Here is an 11,615-nt window from a genome sequence, read left to right on the forward strand (position 1 = left end):
CATAAAGTCAATACCCGATAAATGTCTGAGAGAATGATGGGGACAAGGGTGTGATTTTCCTTGGTGGTGAGGATTTGCACAACTTTTGCGGTGCGAATATCAATTGTTCGCTCTTTGTTTGGGAAGACCATGATTCCTAGAAAAGCCACCATGAAGGCGAAGCGACGGTGAATCTGCTAGGTGTCTTTGTTTTGCTTGTTAGTAAGGCCTTTCTCATGAATTTCAAATCCATCTGGCTTTCCGAACCTTGAATACAAGAAGTTGAAAGAACAACATCCATTGATGACATTGCTTTGCCTGATTTGACTGCTGATGTTCAAAAGGCCGAAGAATCGATGTACCGAGGGAGCCTTTGTGAATATCAGGCTTTGATTTCTTAGACTTCCGTCAAAACCAACATATCCAGCTATCTCCTCTAATGTAGGAGTAAGCTCGAAGTCAGAGAAACGAAAGACATTATGAACAGGGTCCCAAAAAGTTACTAACGCCGCAATCAGATCATCACGGGGTTTAACTTTCATAATATTCGTGAGATTTCCCAAATGCTTGACGACCCATTTTTGACCATCTTCGCTTAATTCATACCACCACATTTGAAGCTGAAATAGAAACTCTTCTGTATTCGTGGATGGGGGGTTTTGTGTGGTGCTCATTTTATATCTGAAATTTAATTTTAATAAAGTCAAGACTCATTTTGAAAATATACACTTAAAAAAATCTTTTTCAAATTATTTATTTATTTATTTATTAAACACCTTTATTTCAAGATTTAAAACTATTTTTGGGAATTTTTAAAAACAACCCATTTTATTCCTCGGTTCTCACAATGATTTCAATTAAACTGGTCAACAAGCATGTTCGAGGCAAATGAATGCACAGGTAGCAAGTAGGATGCATCAGGATGGTCTTTTTATTTCGGGTTCACCTGTCCTAGACAGACCCAACCCCTGTGTTGAGTCTCCAAGGTCAGATGTACATGATGCAAATAGACGTTCCTACTAGGGATCCGGTACATGGCTGAGTTATTCTAGGTAAAAAACCTGAGGCATATTGTTCTAAACCTGGCTTACCCAAACGGACAGTTTGAGCCGAAGTGGGGGCAACGTACCGGGAGCACGAAAGTCTACCCGGCCTAGTTACTTGTCCCACTCCGTCTTATTTGGTATGACTTTAACAGAAAGGTGGGCCACGCGCACGTGTACACCATAAATTCAGAAGACTCAGAAAGAAGGGGGTTTCGTAGCAATTGTATATATTCACAATTCAAATAATACTAAAGCGGTAAAAAGCAACATTTAGCATATTAGCATATAAACAGTTGAAAATCATATAGTAAACAAGCCAATTATCACAGTTATTTTAAGCTCGAATTCTTTAAACCCTGAACCAGTGGTTCTGGGTTACAGTTTTCACTCTAGTACTTCCCCAGCAGAGTCGCCAGAGCTGTCACACCTCCTTTTTCCGCCCCGCGGGGGTGCGTAGGGAGTTTTCTCCAATTAAAGGACAGTCGAAACGGGATTTGTTTATTTGTTTCAGAGTCGCCACCTGGGAATTTTAAGGCGTCCCAAGTCACCAGTTTTAATCCCTGAATCGAGGAGAATATGACTCTGTTTATTATTCTGCGAACCAGAAATTCTGAGTAAGGAATTCTGTTAATCCGGAAGAAGGTGTTAGGCATTTCTGAGTAAGGTATTATTCTTGGCTTATCTTGATTTTACATTTTTTCCTGCAGGATTTTGTCACCGCTTCTGTTTATTGTTTCCAATTATATAAACAAATTACGCGTACGTATATTCGTATTATATACCTTTTATAATTACAGAAGATCGTGCCACGCATACGTGTACACAATAAAATTGACCATATTATAGTTTTTATTAAAAATCATATGTTCAAAATTTAAAATAAAATTAAGAACATCATCACCCTTGTATTTAGACAATGAACTGCACATCTCGGGTTATATGAAATTATTTTGACATCCTCGGAGAAATCTTTTTTATTAAAATGTTAACTCGAAGTTGCGCGAACGCATAATTCGAATTGCTTTTAGAAATATAATCAGGTTACGCGAACGCATCCCTAATTATGCCAAATATTTTTAATGATAGTATAGATTTTCCCCAAATTATTTATTATATCTATACATTTTATGTAAAAATCATGAGAAATCTCCATTTAAGATACCCTTAAATTCTTGAAAAAATTTACAATTTATTAAATGTTTATTGCGAATTATATTTTTTTCGCGTATGAATTATATTCCTCCAAGCTATTCAAATCCAAAGAAATGAATAAACATATGATTAACACTATTTTTTGGTAAATACAACATATGTATACTCAAAAAGTGAATAGCGTATGAAACTTAAAAAAAAATTCAATTCTTGAAAGGAAATGATATTTTCGAAGAATTCTCATTATTCCATATGCAATGAATGTTATTTTTTACAATTTTAAACTTGTTACACATTATAAATCTAATCTCTTTCCACATTGCTTGTTCTTAATCTAATATGCCTAATTATTTTGTTAATTCTGCTTATGATTGAACGTAAGATATATATATATATATAATCAAACCGATTTGATTCTATATAATCAAATCGATTTGATTCTCAATTTATGTGAACCATTACTAAACACTAACTTTCACATTGTAAAATTCCTAGGCCATTTGTTATTAAGAAAGAGAACAAATCTACCTATTGACTTAATAAAATGATATTGCATACAACATTATTTGCCATATTTTTTGACATTGTGAACATGGCGGATTTTACTAATACAATTTTCGACTATTAATTATAAACATAACCATTGTTATGCCAAAATATAGAGTAAATTGTAACCAATATCATCTAGCTTTAAACAACAACTAACTTAACTAATAAAATAAACTGATAACGTATTTTTCCTTGATATTTCCATATTATGCTATACCTAACTAACAATACCATAAAGTTTAAATAATGACCAACTTTCTGCCATGTTCCCTATTTCGACAATTCAATCATAACTATACTTTAATGAAATTCTGGAATAGATAATACTATTACAACACTTATATGAGTTTCAGAAGAGAATGATCAACTACTAATTATCATGTCAAGCGTACTACTATATTAACCAACATGAAACAAAACTGAAATTTAAAATAATGAACTTAGACAAATAAAAATAGAATTGCAATTCAAACTTCATTGATTTGTCATGCTGAATCTCTTCCCAACATAGAATTTTAAAGATATGTACCTGGAAATGAAAGTAGAAGGAGTAAATTTCAGCAGTAGCAGCAGTAACAAAACACCGGCAGAATATACCAATAACACAGCAAGTCTGAACAAGACCCGTTAACCCAGATGAACAGTGACAGAAACTTGAGAAAAAATTTCAGATTCAAACCGAACAATATCCACAAACAAACAACGGACAGATTCTAGAAGAATAACATTTTTTCAGATTTCAGTTTCTTTCCTGTTTCAGATTCCTATTTCTGATTTTTCTGTTTCAGATTTTTCTGTTTTCTTCCTCTCTTTCCTCTTCTTACAAAATAATCTGAGTTCTTTTCTTTTCTTCAAAATCTCAGTCTTAAAAAATCTCTCTCCAAATCTATTCTTAAAATCTCAATCTTAAAATTTGTCCTTCAAATCCGCCCTCTCTTCTAATCCTGTCCCTGTATTTATACAAGTCTGCCCCCCTTTCTTTAGTGCTGCTTGGACCCCTTTCTTTTGTCTAAGGCAGATTTTTCCTTAAAATCTGCCACTGAACTGCTTTTTTTTCTTAATTAAATAGCACTGAGGATAACTTTCCCTTATTTTCAGCCTTCCCATTATCCCTTGTTTCCCATTATTACATTAATTAATAACCACTAACATTCCATTATACTAACACACTGTTTTTACTGTTTCATTCCCAGAAATGTCCATGAAATCCTACTGTAATTACTGTCCCAGACCTTAACAAGTTATCTGAATTTAAACTTGTTTAGCAGCTAACAGCCCATTCCTAAATCAAACAACATTCTGTCCTTTCATTGTTATTTAATTGACCCAACAAACTCAATGTCTAATAACTAATGGACAAGCTAAATTCAGATTGAGCAGCTGAACTTGCATACAAACACATTAACACTATGCAGAACTTAACAGAACCAAGAAATTGAATTGAAATTCAGATCAACATGAATGCAGGGGCATTGTCAGTTTGAAACCAACTGCCCAGAAATCAATACATAAATGATCGACAATCTTTCTGAATTATTAAACAAGAAATAACCAGTTGGGAAGAACTAATTAACTGATTTCAACAAAAAAAATGTTAACAACCAAAATAGACAACAGAGTATTACAATCAGCATTAAAAGCAATAAGAATTTACAAAACAACTAATCGACGAACTTAATCAAGTCGATTACACATATTATAAACAACCATAATTAACAGAAACAATTCACATTTTGATCAAGTAGACGGGTAGGAGACAGAATCACAGAAATAAACAAAAATATGAAAAATTACACAGGTTATTAAAACAAACAACTATACATACGTAGGAAACAAAAAGAAAAATAGGGGAAATACCTTTACTTCTTCAAATTCAACCGGACTCAAACTCAACTTGGATTCGGACTTTTTGAAATCAAACAGACCTTAGTCGAAGTATTTTCAACTGAAAATACTTCGACTAAGGTCGATTAAACCTCAATACCTCGTTTGAATTGAAAAAAATTCCAAGATTGGAGATTTTTTAGGGTTTCAGATTTTGGATCTTAAATCCGAACACTCCTGAGCAGATTCGAAGGGAACCAAAGATGACACAAGGGTGAGGGAAGCCTAGGGGTCATTTGGTGTTAATTTGGAAGGAATCTGAGTGAGTTCATTTTTGATTCAAACCTTCAAAAGAAGATTCGAAGAGTTCTGAGGGGATTCGAACCAAACCAACACTAGATCCATAGCTAGGGTATCTAGGGGAAGCTGTGGTGTTATTTTGGAAGCCATTGTAAAGGGTTGAGTTTTCAGACCAACCTTCGATTTAATATTCGAAGAGTTGGGGTCTGATTCGAAAGAAACTAAGGCCAGATCCGTGAAGAGGAGGTTGTGAGGAGTCTGGGGTGTTAAGGTAATGACCGGCGGCGTTGTTGCCGCCGGGTTTCAGGCGATGGGATGCTAGGGCGGCTAGGGTTAGGGTTGTGTTTGAGGACGATGATGAACAGGAAAGGAGGGGGGTGTTTAGTTAGGGGGGCCGGGGTAAGGATTTGAGGTTTATATAGGGGGAAGGTGGATTGATACTGGCCGTTAGATCAGGCAGAATGGATGGCCAGGATCTATATGCTTATATGAACGGCGTCGTTTTGGTTTAGTTAGGGAATGGGTCGGCCCGGGTACTGGATCGGGTAATGATCACGGGTTAGGTCAAAATCCTGGGAGCCCTTGGATCAAAAGTAATGAACGGCCCCGATCTATTGCAACAATACGACGCCGTATGGTTTGCATTTGAAATTAAATGGCCGGGCATCATCAAACGGCGTAGTATTTGCCCTATACTACGTCGTTTGATGGTCTTCGGGTTGACTGAATTGGGCTGGGTTAAAATGTATTGTTTTGGGCCTGAATTTTTTGTTAAATAAATGGCCCAGTCAGTTTTTTTACATTTTAATCAACTCTTTTCAATTTCCAATTTTATTTTTTAATTACTAAAATCCTAATTAAAATTATTAAAAACAAAAATTATCATTACAAAAATACTGATTACTTTTAACAACTATTAACACATAGACAAAACATTAATCACACAGTGAAATATTTATAATAGAACCCATGCGTATCTTGTGATTTTATTTTTAAATCAATTATTAAATGCATAATTAAATCCTAGATATGCATGAAACATATATTTTTATTTTTATTTTGTTTAATTATAACAAAGCAAACATTTACGGACAACACAAATAATTTACAAACACCACACAAATTCTAAAAATTGCACATTAAAAGAGATTTATTCTATTTTTGATTTATTTTGGAGTAGTTTTCGTAAGGCAAAAATCACGTGCTCACAATTATTACCATTTTTTATAGAATTGCAACGTCGTAAAAATGCATCTTGAACCACGTTGCAATCAATGCACCCGTAGTTGTTAACACATATTGACTCCGTTGAGATTTGGATTTTGGTCACATCAATGTGCACCCGAATTTAAGAATGTAATTTAATTAAGTCGCGCCTAAAGAGCCTAACGCGTTATTATCTTTGGGAAGGAGTGACCTTTTCTAGACAGTCCATCCCAAAACCTATGTGTTTATTATGATCAATTATTGAGGGCCCCACAATGTGTATCTTTGTTTGACGAGGCTCGTCTCATTACTTTTTTAAAAAAAAGGACGTCCTAAAGTGACTACATTTCTATTATGTTCGTCTCTAATAAAAGAAAGAAAAATGTATGTTGATTAAATGGCCTGCTTAAACTAATCATGGCCTCTTATTAATAATCTGATTGATTATTTACAAAATGAAGGATATTAGACTTCATGGAACATACTTTATTTTGATGAAAATTACATACAAGATTGATGAAACGCTACAACTACTACAAACGCTCCTTGAATTAAATTTAACTCATTTAAAACAGGATTAATCAAGACTACTTATTAAAGGATGCTACTAATGATATTTGGAACTCGTCCTATGAACTGCCTAATGAAGTTGAAACTCGAGAATCTAGAATGGTATTGTATTTTTGCGAAATTAAAGAGAAACGTCCACCTTACATAAAAAAAATTCTAAAAAAATGAATTAATAATTATACTAAATGATAGCGCATTCCATAAATTATACGGCTATATCATGTGTACTACTAAACCAATCATATCGCAATTTTAGACCAGAATAGTTTCAATTGAGTACAAACTTACTAATGTTTTTCTATTAGGCTACAGATTAAAGAATTTATACAACTTTAACAATATTTGCAAAGCTGTAAACAAAGCAACAGACTATTAAAAATTCTTCAGATATTTCAATTCATGCCTTTCATGGTTACATCAGTAGGAAATGTGTACATGGATGTTGAATATAACAGAAGAAGAGGAGAAGTCAGTGGAGTAACAATGGCGACAGAAACAGCAGCAGTAACAGCAGATAACAATAGAACAAATCCCAGTGCAAGATGCAACTATAGCCGATGGAACAAGCAGTAACAAAATAACAGCAGCAAACAGTGCAGTAGAAACAAAGCTCCAAGACAGACCAAATCCAGGAGAAAAAACAATGCAAACCAAACAATAGACTTAGTCGAGACTTGGAAGAAATCAGTATTGATCAAACAAATCGAAATCGGTAAAATCAAGACAGCAATGAGAAGAAAAACTTCTGTATTTTTTGTTTTATGCCTCTCTCAATGTATATCTGTATATGCCTCTCTATTTTCTCCTCAAAGATGTTTTCCTCTCCTTTTAAAATCCAGTCTCAATTTCCAGTCTAAAAATCTCTTCTAATCCTCCCTTGAACTAATGGAAGTTCTCCTCCCTTTATAGCCTAACATCAGGCTATTCACAGCCTGCTAAAACAAATCAGAACCCCTATCTTCCTTGCTGTTTTTCCATTCAACATTTTAAAATATGAAACATTCCCATGAGATTCCTGACAGCCCTTTTAATTGGCTTATTAGACTAAAAGAAGACATGGGCAGCAAGAATATAATCTGACAGCATATGCTGTCAAACTATTTTAATCTTAACAAAGGCCTTTATGCACATGTTGTGCACAAGTGCACATGCCCCCCAATTCAGACTGCAGTTACAGACCAGACCCTTAAATTTCTGATTCAAATACAACAACTATAAATAGTTAAACTCAATTCCTAATTTGATTTAAGTAGGACTTCAGCAGAAAAATCAATCAAATTATTATCATTCAAAGCTTTGAACTTATTGACGATGTGTATCGACTCGACTATACTAATGGTAACACATACAGTCGACGCTAATGATCAGAAATCTAACAGTATAAACAAGGAGTTCATATTGCACTGTTAATACAAAAACGAACCTGGGAACTAATTAATCGACTCATTTCAAATTCGGTTGATTGTACAGCTTACACATACACACATTATCAGTAAATGAAAGAAAGACTCGATCAAACAGAGAGGTCCAGGCAAGGTGGACAGGACACAGTCCTCCAACAATTCAGAAATAAAATCAACTAACATTTTGGGGCAATAAACAAACATTCAATTACAACAAAACTCATGAACTGATAGAAAAGAACACAAAAATACCTGAAATTTTGAAAAATCAGCAAACCCTAGCTCGGATTCGAATTGATCTTTCTTAGGGTTGAACGGACTTTAATCGAAGTGTTCTCAAATGAGAGACACTTCGATTAAGGTCCATTAGACCCTAATCACTTGGCTCAAACAGACACAAACCAGGCATCAGAACTTCTAGGGTTCCTAAGGGTAGATTTGGGATCTAGGTTTCCCTGGTTAGATTCGGACCAAACCAAGCATGGTTTGGTCACGAGGGAGGTCGGGGGACTATCTTGTGTGAAGCCGGGGTGGATCGGTGTAAGTCGAGGTCCGACTCGAATCTTCAAATGAAGATTCGAGAAGGTGGGAGGGGATTCGAGCTAAGTGGTTGGTGGATTTGGGTTCAGGATGGTGAGGTGCATCTATGGTGTTAAGGCAGGGGTCACCGACGTCCATGCCGCCGGGTTTTTGGTGAGGGGAAAGGGGGCGGCTCTAGGGTTCCGGGGTTGGGGTCTGTGAAGGGGACGACCTAAGGCAGGGGGGGTTTGGTTTAGGTTTAGGCGCGGGGTGAAGGGGGAAAGGTTTATATACGGGGGTGAGTAATTGGATGTTGGCCGTTGGATTGCTGATGATCAACGGCTGTGATCTATCTACTAAAGGGAAACGGTGTCGTTTCAAATGCACGAGGCTGAGTTGGACCAAGGTTGAACGGGTCGGGTTTGTTTGTGGATATGGGGGATGTGATCTTGGCCGTTGATCATTCTGAGATCAACGGCCCAGATCAGACCAGATCAAAACTACGTCGTTTGGACGCCCCTAGGGTCAGCTGGTTTGGACCGGGCAAAACACAGGTTTTGGGCTTGATTTGGTTCAGTTTTGGGCCTGTTTTGTTTTGACTTGGACTGGCCTGATCCAAAAATCCTTCTCCTTTTCTCTTTTTTTTTTAATTTCTTAAATTAATTTGCCAAATAATACTATATAAAACATTGAGCAACAATTATCACACAATTAACATTTAATTACACTAACATCACTTAATGACAAAAATAGAATAAAAGATGCATTTTTTTTATTTTTTCTTTTAATAAACGGATTACGGTCCACACGACATATATTTTTTTATATTTTGTTTGAATAAAATAAACACGGGTAAGATCACAAATAATTAACAAAATGCCATGTAAAAATTCAAAAATTGTACAACAAGACCATTTGTTATTATTTTTATTTCTTTTGGAGTGATTGTCGCGTAAAACAAAAATCACGTGCTCACAGCTGCCCCTCTTTGTTCAGAAACACGAAGAGTTTTCGTGCAAAGATAAAGTGAGCGGTTATGAGTGATTTTTGCCTATCGGAAAACTCCGTGTGAAGCACTTTTTGAATGATTTGACCGAATCTTCGCTTCAAAGATTTCCTACATATCCTGGGCTAAATAGGAATCAGGTCAATGTAGTTCAGGAAATTTTGGCAGCTGGGACTACCATGGGATTGCAATGCTTGCTGTTACTGCTGTTGCTGTTATCACCATTGCTTTACTGACCGCCTTATTACAACCAAAGAAAAATTGAAACTGAACTAAATACTTATATGCATGTCAACTGCTAGTTACAAGATTCCTATCTATGATTCTTTGCGACTTGATCTTGGGTCTTAGCTGATTTTGCTTGGAGACTTCGATCCGAATCTTGATGCTTGTGAGTTGTAGGTGCTTGTTTAATCTCTGGGATACTGAGTGAGACGTGATTGGCAGAGTTCGGGACCTTGATCAAGTCTTGGAGCGATCCGCCTTCCATTTTCTCCGGTATCTCAGGACATCTTCTTTTTGTCTTTTTCTTCTTTGATTCTGAGTTGAGACTCATCTCGTGGGTCATTTCAATCCGTGTGGCTCGAGGTCAGACCTGCGAGGAAAAACAAACGAACGAAATTTTCTGCCCCAGTTTCACTAGGAAAAATTTGGTGAGTTATTTGCTAGGAAGTTCATAGAATTGATGAAGGAATTGGAAAATTTCAGTTTCCAAAATGCCAATTCCGGGATTGGGTCAACGGTACGGCCACAAGATATGAATGCTCAGTTTAGGGTTGGAGCCCTAAGGCTGGCGGGATGAAAATAGTTTAGTTCAAGGTTGGAGCCCTAATGCCGACTAGCTGGGGAGAAACTCAGTTTAGAGTTGAAACTCTAATGCTGACCAGCAGGGGAAAAGTTCAGTTTAGGGTTGGGGCCCTAATGCTGACTGAATGGACATAAGTTCAGTTTAGGGTTTAAAACCCTAATGCTGATTAAAGGGAAAAAGTTCAGTTTAGGGTTTTAAAACCCTAATGCTGACTAAAGGAAAAAGTTCAGTTTAGGGTTTAAAAGCCCTAATGCTGACTAAAGGAAAAAGTTCAGTTTAGGGTTTAAAAACCCTAATGCTGACTAAAGGGAAAAGTTCAGTTTAGGGTTTAAAACACTAACACTAACTAAAGGAAAAAGTTCAGTTTAGGGTTTAAAAAAAACCTAAAGCTGACTAAAGGGAAAGTTCAGTTTAGGGTTTAAAACCCTAATGCTGACTAAAGGAAAAGAGTTCAATTTTAGGGTTTAAAACCCTAATGGTGACTGAATGGAAAAAAGTTCAGTTTAGGGTTTAAAACCCTAATGCTGACTGAAGGAAAAAGTTCAGTTTAGGGTTTAAAACCCTGATGCTGACTAAAGAGAAAGTTTAGTTTAGGGTTTAAAACCCTAATGCTGACTAAAGGAAAAGAGTTCAGTTTAGGGTTTAAAACCCTAATGCTGACTGAATGGAAAAAAGTTCAGTTTAGGGTTTAAAACCCTAATGCTGACTGAAGGAAAAGAGTTCAGTTTAGGGTTTAAAACCCTAATACTGACTGGCTGAAAAGAGTTCAGTTTAGGGTTTAAAACCCTAATGCTGACTGAATGGAAAAAGTTCAGTTTAGGGTTTAAAACCCTAATGCTGACTAAAGGAAAGAGTTCAGTTTAGGGTTTAAAACCCTAATGCTGACTGAATGGAAAAAGTTCAGTTTAGGGTTTAAAACCCTAATGCTGACTGAATGGAAAAAGTTCAGTTTAGGGTTTAAAACCCTAATGCTGACTAAAGGAAAAGTTCAGTTTAGGGTTTAAAACCCTAATGGTGACTGAATGGAAAAAAGTTCAGTTTAGGGTTTAAAACCCTAATGCTGACTGAAGGAAAAAGTTCAGTTTAGGGTTTAAAACCCTGATGCTGACTAAAGAGAAAGTTCAGTTTAGGGTTTAAAACCCTAATGCTGACTAAAGGAAAAGAGTTCAGTTTAGGGTTTAAAACCCTATTGCTGACTGAAGGAAAAGAGTTCAGTTTAGGGTTTAAAACCCTAATGCTGACTGAATGGAAAA

Source organism: Nicotiana tabacum, chromosome 6, assembly GCF_000715075.1.
Source record: "Nicotiana tabacum cultivar K326 chromosome 6, ASM71507v2, whole genome shotgun sequence".
Taxonomy (NCBI): Eukaryota; Viridiplantae; Streptophyta; class Magnoliopsida; order Solanales; family Solanaceae; genus Nicotiana; species Nicotiana tabacum.